We start from the raw sequence: 22,540 nt of genomic DNA, 5'->3' as shown, positions 1-22,540 counted from the left end.
CAACTTCATTCTTTTGCCTGTGGATATGCATTGTCTCACCATTATTTGTTGAAAAGACTATTCTTTTCACATTGAATGGCCTTGGCTCCCTTGTCCAAACCAATTGATCGTAGATGTATGGACTGATTTCTGGACTCGAGTCTATTCCGTTGAGCTCTCTGTTTGTCTTCATGCAAGTACCACATTGTTTTGGGTACTGTAGCTTTGTAGTAGGTTTTGAATAGTGTGAGTTGTCCAACTTTGTTATTTTTCAAGATGATTTTGTCTATTCTGTGTCCCTTGCATTTCCGTATGAATTTTAGGATTAGCTTGCCTATTTCTGTAAAACAAGGCAGCTGGCATTTTTACAGGGATTGTGTTGGGTCTGTAGATGAATTTGGGAAGTACTGTCGTCTTAACACTGGTAATCCTTCCAATCCATGAACTCAGGATATTGTTCCATTTATTTAGGTCTTTAATGTCTTTCAACATTGTTTTGTAGTTTTCAGTGTACAAGTCTGGCACTTTCTTCATTAAATTTATTCCTAAGTATTTTAGGCACCCCTGGTGGTTAAGATTCCACGTTCTCACCGCTGTGACTCCGTTGGTTTCCTGGTAAGGGACCCACACCACCCATCTGTCGCTTGTCATACCTTGGTGGCTGCATGTTGCTGTGATGCTGAAAACTATGCCACTGGTATTTCAAACACCAGCAGGGTCTCCCTTGGTGGACAGATTTCAGCAGAGTTTCCAGACTAAGACAGACTGGGAAGAAGGACCTGGCCACCCACTTCTGAATAAATTGGCCATGAAAACCCTATGAATAGCCGCGGAGCATTATCTGATAGAGCACCGGAAGGTGAGAGGATACTACAGAAGAGGGTTCTGCTCTCCTGCACACAGGGTTGCTAGGCATCAGAATCAACTTGACAGAACTGAGAACTAAGTCTTTTATTCTTTTTTGATGTGACTGTAAGTGGAATTGTTTTCTTAGTTTCATTTTCGAATCGTTCGTTGTTCACAGAACATGTTGACTTTCAAAGAAGGCAGTTGTTTTCTCCACCGGGTTGGAAGATGATATGTTGGGGTGTAGGTGTGTTGCTATTACACCTGCTGGGCTATTGCTTGGGCTTACCTGTGACTTATCTGAAGTCACAGATGGAGAGTTGACTTTGTGACGCAAAGGAAAACACGTGTGACTCATCTTTCCCACACTCCCTTTGCTGCTGACGTCTCCCTCGACTGGGAGAGGAAGACAGTGGGTTAGTGCTGGGGCCTCCCCCTCTCTCACGTTACTTCTGCTGACTCTTCTCTCCTTCAGGGATTTTGGGGGCACCTTCAAAGGCATTCCCAAAGGGCAAGGGCTGAGGCAAGGGCTTCTCTTTTACCTGCAAGTGGGGCCAGAATCCTCCCTCCTTTGATGGGCATGTTGCCCATAGAGGAATGTTGAGCGTGACAGGCACAGGCAGGGTCCTGGAGGCTGGTGGGGTCAGAGGAGTCTGGGGAGAGAGAATAAGGGTCAGCCAGATGGGGAAAATCTGAGAAGTGGAGGACCATTCAAGGTAAATCTGTGCTGCCTGGATCATGTCCAAGGCCATTTCTCTGCTCGATCACTTGTTAGCTGGGACAGTTGCTCAAGCTGTGAGTCTGTTTCTGCTGTAACATGGGGATGCTGAGGCTTACCTCACAGGATGGGTGTCAGCAGTTAAGTGTGGTAACATGGGGCAGCACCTTCCACAGGGCTGGATGCAGAAGGTGCCAGTAAGTACCTTGGAGTATGAGTTGATCATCAAGCTCCTTTCCTTCTTGGGGCTGGGGCAGTGTGAGAGCTCAGGATTCCTGAAGTGGCATAGAGCTCGCAGCGGAAGGGAAAGAGTGGAGAAATCCAGCAGGAGGGAGATATGGGACAAATCTCACCTTAACTAGAGCTTGGAGTTAGCAATGACAGCTTTAGCATGGGCGGTGGAGGCCTGGGGCTGAGGAGCCCCCATCACATTTTCATGCCAAAGGAATCAGCCCGGCTGGCTGGGGACGGCTGCGAGAAGCAGGGTATTGCAAGTTTGTGTTTTGATATTCGAGGGCACAGAAAAAAGTCTATGCATAGTCACTGGAATTTTAAGCAAATATTAGTTTATGAAAGTAATCAATTTCAAAATCTAGTTTTCTTTATGCTAAATTCAAATTACAAATTTTGTTATTCTAGTTTGAATCTACAAAAAATTTGAAAAGCTTACTTATTGTTTTTCTTTAATTTCAACCTATAGATTTTGTTTGACTATTTATAATATAGTAAAACAAAGACAATGACCTTGACTTTTGAGGGGCATTTTTTTATTGTGCTAAAATACGTATAACACAATTTGCCATCTTAACCGTTAAGTATACAGGTCAGTGGTGTTAAATACATTTACACTGTCGTGCAACCATCACGGCCATCCATTCCCGTAACTCTTTTCATCCTGTAAAACCGAAACTCTTATACCCATTGAACAAAAATTCCTCATTCTCCCCTCCCCCCAGCCCTTGGCGACCACCATTTTACTTTCTGTCTTTATTATTTTGACTACTCTAAGTACCTCATGTAAGTGGAATCTTACAGTATTTGTCTTTTTGTGACTGGCTTACTTCCCTTAGCATAATGCCCTTAAGATTCATCCATGTTGTAGGATATTGCAGAACTTCCTTCCTTTTTAAGGCTGAATAATATTCTATTATATGTATATACCACATTTTGCCTATCTATTCATCTGCCAATGGACTCTTGTGTTGCTTCCACATTTTAGCTGCTGTTTAATACTGCCGTGAACATGGGTGTACAAATCTCTCTTTGATATCCTGCTTTCAATTCTTTTGGGTATATATCCAGAAGTGGAATTGCTGGATGATATGGTAATTCTATTTTTCCTTTTTTAAAGATTTTTATTTTTCCTTTTTCTCCCCAAAGCCCCCTGGTACATAGTTGTGCATTTTTAGTTGTGGGTCCTTGTAGTTGTGGCATGTGGGATGCCGCCTCAACATGGCCTGATGAGTGGTGCCATGTCCGTGCCCAGGATTCGAACCGGCGAAACCCTGGGCCGTCGAAGCAGAGCTCGTGAACTTAACCGCTTGGCCATGGGGCCGGCCCCTGGTAATTCTATTTTTAATCTGACTAACTGCCATAATGTTTTCCACAGTGGCTGGGCCAGTTTACATTCCTACTAACAGTGCACAAGGTTTCCAGTTTCTCCAAATCCTTGGCCACATTTGTTTTCTGCTTTTTTGATAGTAGCCATCCTGATGGGTGTGAGTTGGTATCTCATTGTAGTTTTGACTTGCATTTCCCTAATGATTAGTGATGTTGAGCATCTTTTCATGTGCTTATTGGCCATTTGTCTACCTTCTTTGGAGAAATATCTATTCAAGTCCTTTGCCCATTTTTGAGTCCAGTTGTTTGTTTTTTTGTTATTGAGTTATTGGAGTTATCTATATAGTCTGGATATTAATCCCTTATCAGAGATGTGATTTGCAAATATTTTCTCCCATTCTGTGTGTTGCCCTTTCACCCTGTTGATAGTGTCGTTTGATACACAAAATTTAAAAATTTTCATGAAGTCCGATGTGTTTATTCTTTTGTTACCTGTCCCTTTGATGTCATATGTAAGAAATCATTAGCAAATCCAATGTCATGAAGATTTTGTCCTGTTTTCTTCTAAGAGTTTTATTGTTTTGGGTCTTACATTTAGGTCCTTGATCCATTTTGAATTAATTTTTGTATATGGTATTAGGTAAGGGTCCAACTTCATTCTTTTGCACGTGGATATCCAGTTTTCCCAGCACCATTTGTTGAAAAGACTGTCCTTTCCCCACTGAATGGTCTTGGCACCCTTGTCAAAAATCATTTGACCATATATGTGAGGGTTTATTTCTGGGCTCTCTATCCTATTCCGTTGGTCTATATGGTTTGTCTTTATGTCAATACCACACTGTAGCTTTGTAGTAACTTTTGAAATCAGGAAGTGTGAGTCTTTTAGTTTTGTTCTTTTTCAAGATTGTTTTGGCTATTTGGGGTCTCTTGAGATTCCATATGAATTTTAGTATGGGTTTTTCTATTTCTGCAAACAATGTTATTGGAATTTTGATAGAAATTGCATTGAATCTGTAGATTGCTTTGGGTAGTATTGACGTTTTTAACAATATTAAATTTCTAGTCCATGAACATGGGATATGTTTCCATTTATTTAAGTGTTTTTTCTATTTTTTTTAAAGTAACCATTAACCACAACAGCAACAACTCATCTTTTTGTTTGTGTGAGTGTGTGTGTGTGTGTGTGTGAGGAAGATTGGCCTTGAGCTAACATCTGTTGCCAATCTTCCTCTTTTTTTTTTCTTTCTCCCCAAAGCCCCAGTACATAGTTGTATATCCTAGTTGTAAGTCATTCTAGTTCTGCTATGTGGGACGCCACCACAGCATGGCCTGATGAGTGGTGTGTAGATCCACACCCAGGATTGGAACCGGTGAACCTCAGGCTGCCGAAGTGGAATGTGCGAACTTAACCACTCGGCCACGGGGCTGGCCCCCTGTTTGGTAGTTTTCCTTGTACAAGGCTTTCATCTCCAGGTTAAGTTAATTCCTAAGTATTTTATTCTTTTTGGTGCTATTGTAAATGAAATTGTTTTTATAATTTCCTTTTCAGTTTGTTCATTGTTAGTATATAGAAATGCAACTGACTTTTGTGTGTTGACTTTGTATCCTACTTTTCTGAATTCATTTATTTCTTATTTAAAAAAAAATTTTTTTTAAAGACTGGCACCTGAGCTAACATCTGTTGCCAATCTTCTTTTTTTTTCATCTTCTTCTTCTTCTTCTCCCCAAAGCCCCCCAGTACATAGTTGTATATTTTAGTTGTGGGTCCTTCTGGTTGTGGCATGTGGGATGCCACCTCAGCATGGCCTGATGAGCAGTGCCATGTCTGCACCCAGGATCTGAACTGGTGAAACCATGGCTGCTGAAGTGTAGCATGAGAACTTAACCACTGGGCCAGGGGGCCGGCCCCTGAATTCATTTATTAGTTCTAACAGGTTTTTTTGTGTGGAATTTTTAGTGTTTTCTACATATCAGATCATATCATCTGCAAGCAGAGGTAATTTTACTTCTTCTTTTCCAATTTGGATGCCTTTTATTTTTCTTACCTAATTGCTCTGGCTAAACTTTCCAGTACTATGTTTAATAACAATAATAATAATAATAATAATAATAACAATGTGGCAAAAGCGAGTATCCTTCAGGTGGTTTCTGATCTTAGAGGAAAAGCTTTCAGTCTTTCATCTTTGAGGATGGTATTTGCTGTGGGTTTTTCATATATGGGTTTTATTGTGTTAATGTGGTTTCCTTCTACTCCTAGTGTGTTGATGTTTTTATCATGAAAAGTATTGGATTTTCTCAAATGCTCTTTTCTGCATCAGTTGAGATGGTCATGTGGTTTTTTCCTTAATTGATGTGGTATATTACATTGATTGATTTTCATGTTCAACTATCCTTGCATTCCAGGAATAAATCCCACGTGATCATGGTATATAATCCTTTTAATATGCTACTGAATTCTGTTTGCTAGTATTTTCTTGAGGATTTTTGCATCAATGTTTGTAAAGGATATTGGGTTGTAGTTTTCTTATAATGTCTTGTCTGGCTTTGGTGTCAGGGTAATATTGGCCTCATAAAATGAGAAGATGTTCCCTCCTCTTCAACTTTTTAGAAATTTTAAGAAGGATTGGTATTAGTTCTTCTTTAAATACTTGGTAGAATTCACCAGTGAAGTCATCAGGTCCAGGGCTTTTCTTTGCTGGGAGATTTTTGATTACTGATTCAATTTCCTTACAGTCATGTGCTGCATAATGATGTTTTGGTCAACGATGGCCTGCATATACAATGGTGGCCCCATAAGATTAGTACCATATGGCCTAGGTGTATAGTAGGTTATACCATCTTGGTTTGTGTATATACTCTATGACGTTTGTACAACCACAAGATCACCTAACAATGCATTTCTCAGAACGTATCCCAATTGTTAACTGATGCATGACTGTACTAATTGTAGGTCTATTCAGATTTTCTAGTTCTTCATGATTTAGTCTTTGTAGGTTTTGTGTTTCTGAGAATTTGTTCATTTTATCTAGGTTATCCAATTTGTTGGTGTACAATTGTTCATACTACTCTCTTATAATCCTTATTATTTCTGTGGAATAAGTAGTAATGTTTCCACTTTCATTTCTGATTTTAGTAATTTGAGTCTTCTCTCTTTTTCTCTTAGTCCGTGTAACTAGAGGTTTGTCAATTTTTTCGGTCTTTTTGAAGAATGAGCTTTTGGTTTCGTTGATTTTCTCTATTCTCTATTTTGCTTATTTCTGCTCTAATCTTTATATTTCCTTCCTTCTGCTATCTTTTGGTTTAGTTTGTTCTTTTTCTAGCTCCTTAGTTAGGTTGTAAAGTTAGGTTGTTGATTTGAGATCTTTCTTGTTTTTTTAATGTAAGCATTTATAGCTATAAATTTCCCCCTTAATTCCACATTTGCTGCATTGCAAAAGCTTTGGCATGCTGTGTTTTCATTTGCATTTATCTCTAAATATTTTCTAATTTACCTTGTGATTTCTTCTTTAATACATTGGTTGTTTAAGAGTGTGTTCTTTAATTTCCACAATTTTGTGAATTTTCCAGTATTCCTTTTGGTATTGACTACTAAATTCATCCTGTTGTAGTCAGAGAAGATACTTTATACAATATCTATCTTTTAAAATCTTTTGAGACTTAATTTGTGGCCTAACGTATGGTCTATCCTGCAAAATGTTCCGCATGCACTTGAGAAGAATGTGTGTTTTATTGTTGTTGGGTAGAGTGTTCTTATATGCCTTTTAGATCTAGTAGGTTTATTGTATTGTTTAAGTCCTTTATTTCCTTACTTATCTTCTGTCTGGTTGTTCTACCCATTATCATGCGTAGGGTATTAAGTCTCCAACTATTATTGTACCATCTATTTCTCCCTTCGTTTCTGTCAGTTTTTGCTTCATATATGTTGATAGTCTGTCATTAGGTGTGTAAATGTTTATAATTGTTGTATCTTCTTGTTGTATTGAACTTTTTTTTTTTTTTTGGTGAGGAAGATTGGCCCTGAGCTAACATCTGTTGCTACTCTTCTTCTTTTTGCTTGAGGAAGATTGTTGCTAAGCTAACATCTGTGCCTATCTTCTCTATTTTGTATGTGGGACACTGCCACAGCATGGCTTGGTGAGTGATGTGTAGGTCTGTGTCTAGGATCCAAACTGATGAACCCCAGGCCGCCAAAGTGGAACATACAAACTTAACTGCTACACCACGGGACCAAGCCCACTATATTGAACTTTTTATTAATATGTGATGTCCTTTTTTTGTCTCTTGTAACCTTTTTTTGATTTAAAGTCTGTTTTGTGTGATATTAGTATAGCCACCCCTGTTCTCTTTTGGTTATTATTTGCATGGAATATCTTTTTCCATTCTTTCACTTTCAACCTGTTTGTATCTTTGGATCTCAAGTGAGTCTCTTGTAGACAGCATATAGTTGGATCATGGGTTTTTATTCATTCTGCCAATCTCTATCTTTTGATTGGAGAGCTTATTCCATTTACATTTAAAGTAATTACTGATAAGGAGGGTCTTAGTTCTGTCATTGCGCTATTTGTTTTCTATATGCCTCATAGCTTTTTTGTCCCTCATTTCCTTCATTCCTGTCTTCGTTTGTGTTAAGTTGATTTTTGTAGTGAAATATTTATATTCGTTTTTCATTTCCTTTTGTGTTTATTCTATGGCTGTTTTCTCGGTAGTTACCATAGAGATTACATTTAACATCCTAAAGTTATAACATTCTGGTTTGAATTTATACCAGCTTAATTTAAAAAACATATAAAAACTCTGCTCCTTTACAGGTCCATCTCCACCCCCTTTCAGTTGTTGAAGTCACAGAATTACATTTTATACATTGTGTGCCCCCAAACGTAAATTAATAATTCTTTTAAATGTGTTAGTCTCTTAAATTATGTAGAAAGCCAGATTTGGAGTCACAAACCAAAGTGTCAGTAATACTAGCTTTTACACTAATAATTGTTATTTTTTTCTTTGACTATTAGTCTCTTAAATCATATAGAAAACAAGAAGTGCAGTTACAAAGCCCCTGTGGTGATAATACTAGCTTTTATAATTTCCCACATATTTACCTTTATTGGGATCTTTATTTCTCCCTACAGCTTTGAGTTATTGTCTGGTGTCCTTTCATTTCACCTTGCACGCCTCTCTTGAGCATTTCTTGCAGGACAGGTCTAGTGGTCATGAACTTCTTCAGCTTAGTTTGGCAATGTCTTAATTTCTCCCTCACTTTTTAAGGACAGTTTTGCTGTGTATAGCTTTTGTGGTTGATAGTGTTTTCTTTTAGCACTTTGAGTATATTGGCCCGCTGTCTTCTGGCCTCCAAAATATCTCATGAGAAATCTGCTGATGATCTTATGGAGCATCTCTTGTATGTGACGACTTGCTTCTCTCAGGATTCTTTCTTTGTTCTTGCTTTTTGAAAGCTTGATTATAATGCGTCTTGGTGTGGGTGTTTTTGAGTTCATCTTACGTGGAGTTTGTTGACCCTCTTGGATGTTTATATTCATGTTATTCTTCAAATCTGGGAAGTTTTCAGCCATTATTTCTTCAAATATTCTGTCTGCCCCTTTCTCTTTCTCTTGGCCTTCTGGGACTGCTATCTTGCATATGTTGATCCTCTCGATGGTATCTCACAGGTTCCTTAGACTCTGTTTGCTTTTCTTTTCTTTTTTTTTTCTTCTGTTCTTCAGATTCAATAATTTCCATGGTCTCATCTTCAAGTTTTCTGATTCTTTTTTTTGTCTGCTCAAATCTGCCTTTGAATCCCTCTAGGGAAATTTTTGGTTGTACTTTTCAGCTCCAGAATTTCTTTTGGCTTCTTTTTAGGTTTTCTATCTCTTTATTGATATTTTCATTTTGTTCACACATTGTTTCCTTGCCTTTCTTCACATCTTCCTTGAGTTCTTTGAACATCTTTAAAACAGTTGTTTTAAAGTATTTTTTGAGTAGATCTACTATTAGATCTTTTTCAGGGACAGTTTCTATTGATCTATTTTTTCCCTTTGTATGGGCCATACTTTCCTGTGTCCGTGTATGCCTTGTGATTTTTTTGTTGAATACTGGACATTTGAACCTAATAATGTGGTGACTCTGGAAATTAGATTCTCCCCCTTCCCCAGGGTTTGCTGTTGTTTGTTGTTGTTGTTGTTTTGATTGTTGTAGGCTGTCTCTATGCTGAGGCTCAGCCTGAGGGGTAAACCTAAGGTCTTCTCAGGTCTCTTCTGAACCTTTCCCTGTGCAGGTATGGTCACTTTCTCATTCCCCCATATATGCAGTTGATTTTGAGTGTCCTAGCCTTTAATGTCTGGCTCCTGAAAGGGGAAAAAGTGAAAAATGAAGAGGGAGATGAAAAGGGTACCAACTCTTTAAGTCCCCTTGAAGTCATTTTAGCCACAGAGGGAGGACCTTGCAACAATTTGAGGAGGTTCAGCAACAATGGCCACCTGCCTTTTTGTCTGCACCTCTGTGATCAGAAGCAGCAAGCAGCCATCAGAGTACAGATTCCCGATATTTAGAAGACAGGGTGCTGTATGCCCTGGTTCCCCCAAGCTGTGTGCAGAGTACTCTGGGAACATGTGTATAGCTGTCTGGCGCATGGTTGGGGTTAGAGGATGGGTAGCTGCTACTGTGCTAATAGCTGAAATTGGCCAAAATTAACCATAATTTACTGTTCAAGTCTTCCTTTGGAAGTTGCAAGCCTTTGACAGACTCTGGAGTTCCAAAATAGTTACATCAGATGGATTCTGCCAGTGCACTTGTTGTCTGGGAGGGGAGCCAGATTCCACTGAATTCCTGTAAGTATTTTAAATTTTGTACCTAAATTTCACATATTTGATTTTCTTTTTAAGTACTCAGAGGCATGACTGGACAGCTTATGAGCCTAACAAGAAAAAACTTCTTAAATACTTAAATACTTTCTGTAAGTCTAATAAACGTTTAGATACAGTGAATCATAAGTTCCCTCAAACATTATAATTTTGTTTAAAGTCAACACTTTTTACACCCTTCCACATAGAATCATTAATTGAAATTCAATCACACATTTTTAATAGAATAATGAGGCTAATCTTATAGCTCTTCTATATTAAATTCTTTTAAGCATTACGAAAACTTTAAATACCGAATATACATGAATTGTCCCAATGATTAAAACTTATTTTTTTTTTTGAGGAAGATTAGCCCTGAGCTAACTACTGCCAATCCTCCGCTTTTTGCTGAGGAAGACTGGCCCTGAGCTAACATCCATGCCCATCTTCCTCTACTTTATATGTGAGACGCCTACCACAGCATGGCTTTTGCCAGATGGTGCCATGTCTGCACCCGGGATCTGAACTGACAGACCCCTGGTCGCTGAGAAGCGGAACGTGTGCACTTAACCACTGTAGCACCAGGCCGGCCCCTGATTAGAACTTATGTGAAACTTAGCATGAGTTTGAATTGCTCCATCACTTTTGATTTGTGTCAACTGAGGTTTGACCAGAGAAGCGAAACCACCCTGAGTGATATGGGATAAGGAACTGGAGAAGGAGTCTGGAGGTCTGTTGCCTCTGCATCTGTGGTAGGCGTGACATCACCAGAGGTCAGTTGGGGAGAAATGCTGGATATGAAGTGGGGAGGAGCAAGGGCCACGTGGGATCTGTATCTGTCCCTCAGCACCTCTATTCTTGATGATTTGGGTCGTCTGCAGAAGGACATGGCTCCCTTTGCCGTGGAGATGCGCACGTGCCTGGCCCAGGCATTGGAGAAGCCGAAGATCTGACAGGAGCTGGAGGCCCTCAGGACTGGCCGCTACCCATGCTGACAAAGTGAGGCAGCAGGGCAGAGACAATGTGCGTGAACTGCTGCGGCTCCAGCACCCCACACCGACCTCCAGAGCACAGTGGCTGCGGCTTCAGTTCTGCCTTTCTCTCTTTCACACCTCACACATTTCTCTTGTGACCAGCCCTAACCTGGAACCATCCACGGGGGGATTCCCAAGAAACGTGGTTTCATTTTAGCTAAGCTGACGTAGTACAAAGCCTCCACGTTAATTCCAAACCTTCCTGGAGTTAAAAGGACACCTGTCCACTAGGGAACAGTTTTGCTATCTCAGGTGGACAATGTATGACCGTGATCTGTGATTACCATCTCAAGAAGGCTCAAGTTGTCCATTTGTCAGAGATTTGAGGCTGGGATGCCCGACTGGAGCCCGCATACGTCTAGGTGAGTCTTCTCGATTGAGTACGCTAAAGTCCCTTAAATGTTTTAAATTCTCTTTATGAGTTTAATATTTTTGATTTTGTCTAAGTCCATACCCTTTTGGTGGGTTTCGATTTGCATCCTGCCTCTGGATCTCAACTGCACCCTCACCTCACGAGAGCACATGGTAGTCTGGGCTCCCCACGCAACCTGCAGCTACTCTTGGTAACTCTTCCCTCTGGCCTAAGTGAATATGATCCTTTCCTTATTCTTCTTGTCTGAGTGGGCCACTAGAGATGTTTTAACGACATGGACATCTGCATACCTCTGCTGGGCTCTGCTCACAACCCCTAAATCGGCTAATGACTCTGAGCACCGGGTGAGTCCCCTCAGGGCCCCAGGAGTAGCTCTAGGGAATGGAGAGCAGAAGTGTGTGTGCGGCGTTCCCCCAGGATCAGGATCTTCACAGTGCAAATTACACATCCAGGGCAGACCCCAGGGACGAATGTGGGGTTCAGGGTCACCTCTAGGGAAAGGACTGAAGCCGGCAAGAACCATACACAAAGTTTGCACTAAAGAGAGCGACAAGGACCCCCGGGTGACACTGGGTGGGGGTAGAAGGGCTTTGTGGGCCAATTGCAAAACCAGGAGCTTCGAGCTTTGGCTCAGGGCTAGAGGAACTTCTCTGCTCTCCACAGTCGCGGCGAGGCAGGACGCTCGGTTTCCCATCTGCTTGGGCTTTGGGTGCCCCCTTGTGGCGGAATCATGATTCTGGTCTTCAGAGGGTCCCATGACCTCTCAGGAACTCAATCTTCTGTCTCCAAAGCCATTACTATTAAAACTTAAGGGTAGAGGTGCCAGGTGTCTGACATTCCCCCAGAATTGTCCTGTGTCTGCAGAGCAGGCTGGGTGTTAAGCAAGTCCTAGGGGTTTGGGGAAGCCCCTAAGGGAGGGACACTGATATGGGTGGAGTGACTCGGTCCCAAGGACACCAGTTTGTGGCTGTTGAGGAATCTGTCTTTAGTATAACCCAAAAGAATGCACTAGAGAATTATCTGATCTTAAAAGCCCCTGCACTTTCCAGCCTGTTTTAGCTCACACTCCAGACCAGTGGTTCTTACTTAGACTTTTTTGGGGTCAAGGGAATCCTTTGAGAATCTGAAGAAAGATGTTGATCTTCCTTTAGAAAATGCACATGTACACAATATTGTGACTAGAATTTCAGGGAGATAGGGGACTATCCAGGGATCCCAAAAGTTTGTAAAACAGCCTCCAGTCTAGACGTCTGCTTCTGTGAGTGTCTCAGAGGCCTGACTCCCTTGGGAGCTTTGCTGCCCTTCTGAGGAGAATGACAGTGTCACTTAGGGACGAGATCTCTGGAGAGGGAAGTGGGAGTCAGGGTAAAATTTCTTCTCATGAGAGAAGTAACGTTAGCCGCAAGGAAGCTAAAATGCTGCCTTTTGTCAAGAAATAGGCATTGCTTTTGTGAAAATATCCAAGAAAGACAAATAACAGAGACAGGTCATTCACATAATGAGATGAAGAGCAAGCCACTCTCTGGAAGGGTTTCCTAAAGCAATTCCTCTTAAACTCTATTTCAGATGGTCTGAAATGTTTCTGAAAGGTTTCCAGGGACAAGGCAAATATTTAAGAGATTCTAAAAACTCACAATGGTCCATTTCTAGAAGAAAGCTTAAATAAATTGATCCATGTCTCTTTAAGACACCTTTAAAATCCCTTTAAAGGGATTTTCTTTTGGTTAGATGCTATTCATTCGCTCACCGAATATTTACCTGATGCATCTTGGAAAAGAGAATTTTAGAGTTGGCAGAAACTTCAGGCATCTCTTATTCTAATTTCTTTATTCTCAAACAATGTGAGGACCAGAAAGGTAAAATGCCACTCATTCCTTCATTCATGCATCCGTTCAGGTTTATCGATCTCCTCCTCTGTGTCAGTAACTGGGCTTTGTATGAGGAATAAAAGAGGAAATCACTGAGGATAATCTAATGGGGTGGAGAGGGGTATAGACAAACAACCATGATTCAATAAAGGTCCGTGCTTTCATGGGGGCTATTCACGAAGCAGGGGAAGCTTAGCAGAAAAACCAACTATACCTGCGCCAGTGAGATGACGTCCCAGAGGAGGGAGCATTTGAGCTGAGACTTGATGGATGAGTAGGGGCTTGCTAGCCAGGCTAGCTGTGTTCGTTCCAGGCTTTGGAAGTGGTGTGAGGTTGGTTAATGCAGCATGGTGCCAGGCCGAGGCGAGGCGGGGCCTGCATTCAGCCTGCACACCACCGGGAGGAAGGGGCACCTTTTCCTCGTTGGTGCAGAGGCACAGTATGGCTACCGGTCCTGAGATGCGGGCGAAGGCGTGGAAATGTGCCAAAGCAAGGTGTGTTCTAAGAACCGTTAGTTCAGAACTGCTAGTGTAAACGCACAGCGTGAGAGGCGATGAGTCTGGACAGGTGAGTGAGGCCAGGTCATGAAGGGCTTTGTGACCATAAGGCTGGTCGGGGTAGTGTTGGGAATGGAACCGGGTGCCTTCCTTCCAGACCGTTACTCTTTCTGCAGCACCAGACTGCCTCTAACCGGATGCTGAACTCTGCGCTGGGTGCTGGTGAGGATACAGTGAGGAACGTGCATGGGCCTTGCCCCGGGTTATAATCAGGGAAGAGCAGAAGACCTGTGGACAGAGTGTTAGCAGTAAAAGGTGAAAAGAAGCAAACAGAAGGAGAAGGAGGAGCACAGGACACAAACTCAGCACCCAGGAGTGACTTGCCTCAGGTCCCATGCTGTCAGCCAGGGTGCAAGGTCAGGGCTGTAGGACTTCAAAGTCTTAAAAATGCCCACACTCTTCAACTCGGCAGTCCGTCCCACTCCAGGAAGCTATCCTAGGGCAATAAAGGAAGAGGTGTGGAAAGATTTGGCTATAAGGACGGTCTGTGAAACATTTTTTATAACAGCAAAAAAATTGTTTAAAAAGGAAATAATCTAGGAGCCAGCCCCGTGGCCTAGTGGTTAAGTTTGGCGTGCTCCGCTTTAGCGGCCTGGTTTCGGTTCCTGGGCATGGACCTACACCACTGGTCAGTGGCCATGCTGTGCTGATGTCCCACACACAAAATAGAGGAAGATTGGCAACAGATGTTACCCAGGGCGAATCTTCCTCAAGCAAAAAGAGGAAGATTGGCAACAGATGTTAGCTCAGTGGGAATCTTTTGCAGCAAAAAAAAAAAAAAAAAACAAAAAAGGAAACAATCTAAATGTCTAACAATAAAAGATTGGGTAAGTGTATTGGATTAATAGTGAAGGAATATAAAATAGCTATTAAAATGGTGTTTTTAAAGTATATTTATTAATAGGGAAAAAGGTTCAGTATGTTATTGAATGAAATAAGCTGATTAAACCACATACTGCATCATACAGTTTTTATAAATGTATAGAAGAATTTATACCTGGTAGGGCGTAGTAAAGAATAACTTAAAGAGATGTGGTGATGGGTGACTTTGATTTTATACTTTTTGCTAACCTGAATCTTCTAATTTTTTCCTATAATGAATGGGTCTCACTTATGCAACAAGAACAAAGTTATAACAGAGGATTTACAAAGAGTTGCTGTCTCCTCCTCTGTAAGACAGGGACACCTGTTAGGATTAAATAAGATAAAGCATTTAAACATTCGGCACAGGGCCTGGCATATAGTTAAGCATCATTAAATATTAGCTACTGATGCTACTGTAGTAACCACAGCATCATCTACAGGACTACTCTAATTACTAGTCCCATTACAACAACGGTACTACCCCCACAACATCACTGTCACTGGCTGTAGTTCAGGGCCAGGGGCTGAAACCACGGAAGGGACAGGCTGGGGCTGTGATTTCAGTTTTCAAGATGCAGTCCAAGGTAAGAGGCTTTGCTCTAGCAGCGACATTTGAATGGGAGGCAGAGTTAGAGGTTAGAAAAACAAAGGAGAGGCTCAGTTATCAGGCTGGCTCCTGGCCTTGCTGATATCAGGTTCAGTGCCAGACTGCTGGGCTGGAGCTGAAAGTGTCTCTGCTTCAGTCAGGGAAGCCTCAGGCAAGGGACTCCTCAGCTTCACTATCATTGCCACGAAGGCCCGGTCACGCTTGCGTTTGTCCATATTGCATCTGAACGCAATCCAATCGAGAGTCCTGCTCCTCCTCGCTTGAGTCCACCCCAGTGAAAATCTCGCCCATCAAAAAAGATCACCCTGACCCTTTGTGCCACTTCATCCAAGCTCTTACCCAGCTAGGGGTTCTCCTTCCAAAGCCAGATCTCATCCAATCTTAGCATCACTTCCCTAGTCTGCAATCAGTTGGCAGTACTCAAAATTATCTCCCACGTGAGGTGTTAGATCACCCCACAGCATCTTAGCCTGTCAGCTACATCTGACTTGTGACTGTTTAATTGATTTCTTAACAGGATCCCTAAATCTTAATACTCCAAAGATAGAAGATTATGCATTCTTTGTCTCTGACAACATTTTCTGGGAAGATTTGCAATGTCGCAGGATGCAGAAGCACCTGAGAAGAGCTTGATTTTTTTTTTAAGAAGCTGACATTTGTTTTGAAGTATAATTTACGTACAATAAAATACACAGATTTTAAGCGTTCAGTTTAGTGAATTTTGACAATTATGTACACCCATGTTACCACCATTCCAATCAAGTTATGGAATATTTTCATCACCCTGGGATGATTTCCAATCTATCCCCCCCAAATATAACTATTGTTCTAATTTTTATTATCGTAGATTAGTTTTGCCTGTTCTAGAATTTCATGTAAATGGAATCATTATTTTTGTCTAACTTCTTTCGCCCAACATAATGTTTTAGAGATTCATTCACGTTGTTGCCTATATCCGTAGTTAATTTCGTTTTATCATTGAGTGTATTCCATTGTGTGAATATACGAAAATTTGTTTATCCAGTCACTTGTTTTTGAAAATGTGGATTGTTTCCAATTTTTGGTTAATATTAATAAAGCTTCTGTGAACATTCTTATACAAGTATCTCTTGGATAAATACTTAGGAGTGGAATAGCTTGGTCATAGTCAGGTGTATATTTAACCTTCTAAGAAACTCCCAAAGCGTTTTCCAAAGTAGTTGTAACGTTTTAAACTTGTACCAGCAGTTTGTTAGAGTTCCAGTTGCTCTCCATACTTGCTAATATTTGGCGTTGTCAACCTTTTGAATTTTAGCTACTCTGGCAGGTGTATGGTGGTGTCTCATTGAGAGACCCTGGGGTTATTTAGAAGTGTTTTGCTTAATTTCCAAATAGTTGGGGATTTTTTGATGTCTTATTATTACTTATTTCCAATTTAATTCTGTTAAGGTCATAGAACATAGTCTTTTAAATTCAACATAATCCTTTCGAATGATTGAGAGTTGCTTAAAGACCAGCACATGATATATTTTGTTGAATGTTCCACGCACGCTTGAAAAGAATGTGTAGTCTGCTGTTGTTGAGTGAAGTGTTCTGTGAATGTACATTAGGTCAAACTGATGGATAGTGTTGTTCAAATCTCCTGTGTCTCTCCTGATTTTTTTGTTAGTCTGTCAATTACTGACAAAGGAATTTTAAAATCTCCAACTGTGATTGTCTATTTCTTCCTCTATAAGAAGCAGGGTATTTTTGTTTAATTTATTTTGAAGCTTTGTTTTAAAGTGTGTAAACGTTTAGTATTATTAATTATTAACACAATTCTTTTTAGTGAATTAACTTTTTTCATTGTTACGAAATGGCCTTTAAAAACATCTCTATGTACTTATTTTGAAACTGACTTTCTTATGCTTAGTGTGTATGTGGTATATATTTTTCTATCGTTTTGCTGTTAACCAGTCTGTATCTTTACATTTTGAGTGTGTCTCTTGTAACTAGCACATAATTTGGCCTTGCTTTTTAAAAATCCAGTCTGACAATCTTTACACGGAGTGTTTAGTCCATTTATATTTAATACAGTTATCAGTATGGTTGGTTTAAGTCCACCATCTTTTTATTTGTTTTCTACATGTATTCTCTGCAGTACTGCCCTCAGACAAGCAAGGCTGTCCAGGGCCCCAACTTCAGGGGGCTCTGTGCTTTGAAGTGCCTTCCTCAAAAATTTCTAAGTCCCTCCAGTGCCTTGGACCAGCCAGCCTGGCAGTGCCTTCTGGGCAGGGTGTCTCCAGACCAGACCTGATCCTGTGTGGTTCCCTGACACCAGAATGGCGCTGGTCCACTGGTTTTGGGTGATTCTCAAGTTGGACACAGGGCGAGTTCAGGGCTCTGGGATGTTGACATAGCTTGTTGCCGGCCTCTGGGCTTGAGTCAAATGTGAGGGCCTGCAGGTTGGCTCTTCTCCGTTGGTAATATGACTGTGGTGTCGCCTCCACTCTGTAGTGCTCACGGGGGCAGAGGTGTGGGCAGGCGTCCTGCACGCTGTGTCACCCCCCATACTCCAAGGGCAGTCAGCCTACCCTCTTTTTAGGCTCTGAACTCTGGGTCCTCTCTTGCCTCCCATTGGTGTGGTGACATCATGTGACTGATTCTGGGTCAGTCTTTTTTTTGGTAACAGCTTTGAGATATAATTCACGAATCATACAATTCACCCTTTTGAAGTACACAGTTCAATTAGTATATTCATAGAGTCATGGAATGATCACCACAATTTTAGAACATTCTGGTCATCCCCAAAAGAAACCCTGTGGCCATCAGCAGTCACTCCATATTTCCCCCATCTTCCCAGCTCTAGGCAGCCATTAAGCGACTTTCTGTCTCTATGGATTTGTCTATTGTGGACATTTCATATGAATGGAATCATATGATTTGTTGTCCTTAGTGACTGGCTTCTTTCACTTAGCATAATGCTTTCATGGTTCATCCACGCTGTACCATATATCAGCACTTCATTCCTTTTTATTGTCAAATCATATCCCATTGTATGACTATGCCATATAAAATTTTTTTAGAAAACAGTTTCTACAGATATAATTCACATACCATACAATTCACTCATTTAGCATGTACAATTCAGTGGGTATTAGTATATTCACGGAGTTGTGCAATCACCACCACAGTCAATTTTAGAACATTTTCATTATTACCCAAGAAAGAAGCCCCGTGCCCCTTAGCCATCACCCCTCATTTTCCCTCAAACTCTCCTAGCCCTAAGCAACAGCCAGTCTACTTTTCGTCTCTATGGATTTGCTTATTCTCAGCATTTCGTATAGATGGAATCTTACAATATTTAGTCCTTTGTGACTGGCTTCTTTGACTTAGCATAATGTTTTCAAGGTTCATCCAAACTTCATCCAAGGAATGAGTTGTACTTCATTCCTTTGTATTACTAAATAATATTCCATTGCAGGGGTACAACACATTTTATTTACCTGTTTATCAGTTGATGGACATTTGGATTGTTTCCACTTTTTCTCTATTATGAATAATCCTGCTATTAACATTCATGTACAATGTTTTGTGTGGACATAAGTTTTTATTTCTCTTAGGTGTATACCGAGGAGCAGGATTGTTGGGTCATATGGTAACTTCATGTTTAATCTTTTTAGGGACTGCTAGACTGTTTTCCAAAGTGGCTGCAAACATATTACATTCTCGCCAGCAGTGTTGGAGGTTTCCAGTTTCTCTCCATCCTTGCCAACACTTGTTATTATCCGTCTTTTTTTTTTTTTTATCATAGCCGTCCTAATCAGTGGTATCTCATTGTGGTCTTTACTTTATTTCTCTGATGTCTAATGATATTGAACATCTTTTCTTGTGCTTGTTGGCCTTTGTATATCTTCTTTGGAGAAATGTCTATTCAAGTCCTTTACCTACTTTTAAATTGGGTTGTTTGTCCTTTTATTACCATGCTGTGAGTTCTTTATATATTCTAAATACAAGTCCCTTATCAGATATGTGATTTTCAAATACTTTCTCCCATGCTGTGGGTTGTCTTTGCACTTTCTTGATGGTGTCCTTTGAAGCACGAAAGTTTTTAATTTTGCTGATGTCTGATTTATGTTATTTTCTCTTTTGCTGCTTGCGCATTTGTTGTCGTATCTAAGAAACCATTGCCTATCTAAGGAGTGATGTAGATTACTGTTACATTCCTTCTAAGAGTTTTATAGTTTGATCTCTTGCATTTAGGTATTTTATCTACTTTGAGTTAATTTTTGTATACCGAGTAAGATGAGATTGAACTTCTTTCTTTTGCATGTTGATATCCAGTTGTCCCAGCACCATTCGTTGAAAAGACTGTTTTTTCCCACTGGAATTATTTTGGCGTCCTTGTCGGTCGTGGGTCAGTCTTAAACCAGGCCTGATGAGGGGTGGCTGCTCCTTCTATGACTGGCTCCTTGGAGCCTTCTCCTAGTTCAGGAGTCAGCTAAGGGTCGGGAGGAGTTCATGTGCTGATCTGGGGCTCTGTTCTTGTTCCTTCTTTTCTGAGGGTGCCTGTCAATTTCCAGCTGATCTGACAGCACCAAACTCTGACTTCTTAATACGACCGCTGATTTCTTCTTGAGCTCTATCCACCCCCGTGTACCTCATAAAACCTGTAAAAGCCAGGTAAATACGGATCTCACCCAGTGTGTCTTCCCTCTTTTAAGCACTAAATCTCTTTCAGTTTGTGCTCTTTTGATCACTCTCCAATGTCTTCAAATAACTATTTTTTATATTTTGTCAGTATATATATATATTTCTATATCTATCTGTATTTTCCAGTACAAGTTACTCTGCCATTATCAGAACACAGTCTGATCTTTCAGCCTTGTTGTCAGACTTCAGCTAGTCTGTGTACGAGAATATTGAAGGACCAGCTGTTTCCTGGACTTTCTAGTCCAGAAAATTCTGGCAGAGCCTAGCTCTTAAAGGGAAATCAGTTCATTCATTCGTCCTTCTAACACTCACAGATTCTCTCAGCACCTGTGAGGCATTAGGCTTTATGCTGGGAGCAGGACTGTCTGAGACGTGATTCTTGCCTTCAGGAAGCTTACGGCCTAGTGAACAAACAAGCAAACATCGGTGTGGTGTTCATGACGCGCACGTCCTGTCACACTGAATCCTCACTGCAACTCTGTTATTTCCCCCCCGTACAGATGTGGACGCGCTTTGCCCACAGCCTCTGGTTCTTGCCCCACTGCTCCCGCTGTGCCTGGTCTTCACTCAGGACGACCATTCCACTGCTGCCGCCACTTGATTTTCAGCCATCAGCTCCTTCCACTTTCACTTCCCTTTCTATCCATCTTAGATCGGACAGGCTACTACTATTTCTGCCACTCTTGTCGATATTATAAGGTCCCTTGCCTCTCTGACCTTTAATCATACCTTTGTGGAAACACCCCAATCCTTGATGAACTGAATTATTTCCTTCTCTTTGTGTGCAACTGGGTCTCTGAGTCCCAGCGGGCAGGCTCGCAGGTCGGCTTAGATTGGTGCTTCACGTTCATGGTCACCACCTGAGCCCTCAACACTGCCTGGTGATCCTGCTACCTCCTTCTGGCCGACCTGCTCTTTCCCTCCATGCAATAACTATTCACACTTCCTCTATTCAAACTTCCAAGTCCTACTTCATGATGACTTGGTGTCCATCTTCAGCAAGAAACTAGATGCCACCAGATTTACAGATGCACCTGCATTTGCGTCTGTCCTCTCTCCCTCCCCTCCTTTACAATGGACAAAGGTCCCTGCTCCGGTCTAAGGCCAGTTCCTCCACGTGCACTTGGAGCCTCATTTCCTGCGGCCTGCTCAGGAGTCTCGTGCTCTTGCTTATTCCCTCCCTTCTGAGGCTTCAACCTCTTCTTCTTTACTGGCTCCTTCCCCCTAAATTTTAAATATGCTCGATATTTTCAACACCTTCAAAAAATACCTCCCACTGAATATTGTTAGGATGTCAGTTCTTCCTAACTGGATCTGTAGATTCAACACGATCTTGATCAAAATCCTACAGAGTTATTTTATGTCTATTGACAAATTGATTCTAAGGTTTATATGAGAGGCAAGAAGACCCAGAATAGCCAATTCAATATTGAAAGAGAAGAATAAATTCAGAGGGGTGACACTACCTGACTTCAAGGCTTACTATAAAGCTACAGTAATGAAGATAGTTTGGGATGGGCAAAAGAATGTGCAGATAGATAAACGGAACAGAATGGAGAGCCTGGAAGTAGACCCACACAGGTATAGTCAACTGATTTTTGGCAAAGAAATAAAAGCAATTCAATGAAGAAAGGATGGTCTTTTCAACAAATGGTGCTGGAAGAACTGGTCACCACATGCAAAAAAATGAGTCTAGAACAGACCTTATACTTTTCACAAAAAGTAACCCAAAATGGATCATAGGCCTCAATGTAAAATGCAAAACTATAAAACTGCTAGAAGATAATATAGGAGAAAATTAGGTGACTTTGGTATGGCAATGACTTTTTTTTTTTTTTTTGCTGAGGAAGAGTGGCCTTGAACTAACATCTGTGCCAGTCTTCCTCTATATTGTATGTGGGATGCTGCCACAACATGGCTTGATGAGTAGTGTGTATGCCTGCACCCAGGGTCTGAACCCACAAACCCCAGGCTACTGAAGTGGAGTGCATGAACTTAACCACTATGCCACTGGGCCAGCCCTAGGCAATGACTTTTTAAATTAACACTAAAGTACTATCCATGAAAGAAAAAGTGGATAAATGAGCCTCTGTTAAAATGAAAAACTTCTAGTCTGTGAAAGACTTAAGAGGGAGAAAAGACAAGCCACAGACTGTGCGAAAACATTGGCAAAACACAAATCTGATAAAGGACGTGTATTAAAAATGTACACAAGGGCCAGCCCCAATGGCCTAATGGTTAAAGTTCAGTGCACTCCACTTTGGCAGCCTGGGTTTGGTTCCCAGCATGCAACCACACCACCCATCTGTCAGTGGCCATGCTGTGGTGGCAGCTCACATTAAAAGAAAAAAAAAAAAGAAGGAGGGTACTGGCCTGGTGGTGCAGTGGTTAAGTGCCCACATTCCGCTCTGGCAACCTGGGGTTCACTGGTTTGGATCCCGGGTGCAGACATGGCACCGCTTGGCATGCCATGCTGTGGTAGGCGCCCCACATATAAAAAGTAGAGGAAGATGGGCATGGATGTTAGCTCAGGGCCAGTCTTCCTCAGCAAAAAGAGGAGGATTGGCTTCAGTTAGCTCAGGGCTAATCTTCCTCAAAGGAAAAAAGAAAAAAAAAGAAAAAAAGAAAAA

At 41.2% G+C, this 22,540-nt stretch overlaps 1 long non-coding RNA gene across 1 annotated transcript in view; it reads left to right on the top strand.

The window, feature by feature from the left end:
- Nucleotides 1–16,341, top strand: part of LOC139083323 (uncharacterized) — a 30,339-nt gene extending 13,998 nt beyond the window's left edge. Inside the window, exons 2-5 of the long non-coding RNA XR_011539955.1 lie at nucleotides 9,807–9,924; nucleotides 10,601–10,709; nucleotides 10,818–11,332; nucleotides 15,757–16,341. This is a non-coding gene — a long non-coding RNA (uncharacterized lncRNA). The remainder of the gene's footprint in view (nucleotides 1–9,806; nucleotides 9,925–10,600; nucleotides 10,710–10,817; nucleotides 11,333–15,756) is intronic.
- Nucleotides 16,342–22,540: the final 6,199 nt, after the last annotated feature.

Source organism: Equus przewalskii, chromosome 5 (assembly GCF_037783145.1).
Source record: "Equus przewalskii isolate Varuska chromosome 5, EquPr2, whole genome shotgun sequence".
Lineage (NCBI taxonomy): Eukaryota > Metazoa > Chordata > Mammalia > Perissodactyla > Equidae > Equus > Equus przewalskii.
Note: the sequence above shows the minus strand (reverse complement) of the source record. Positions and strands in the feature narration are given on the sequence as shown.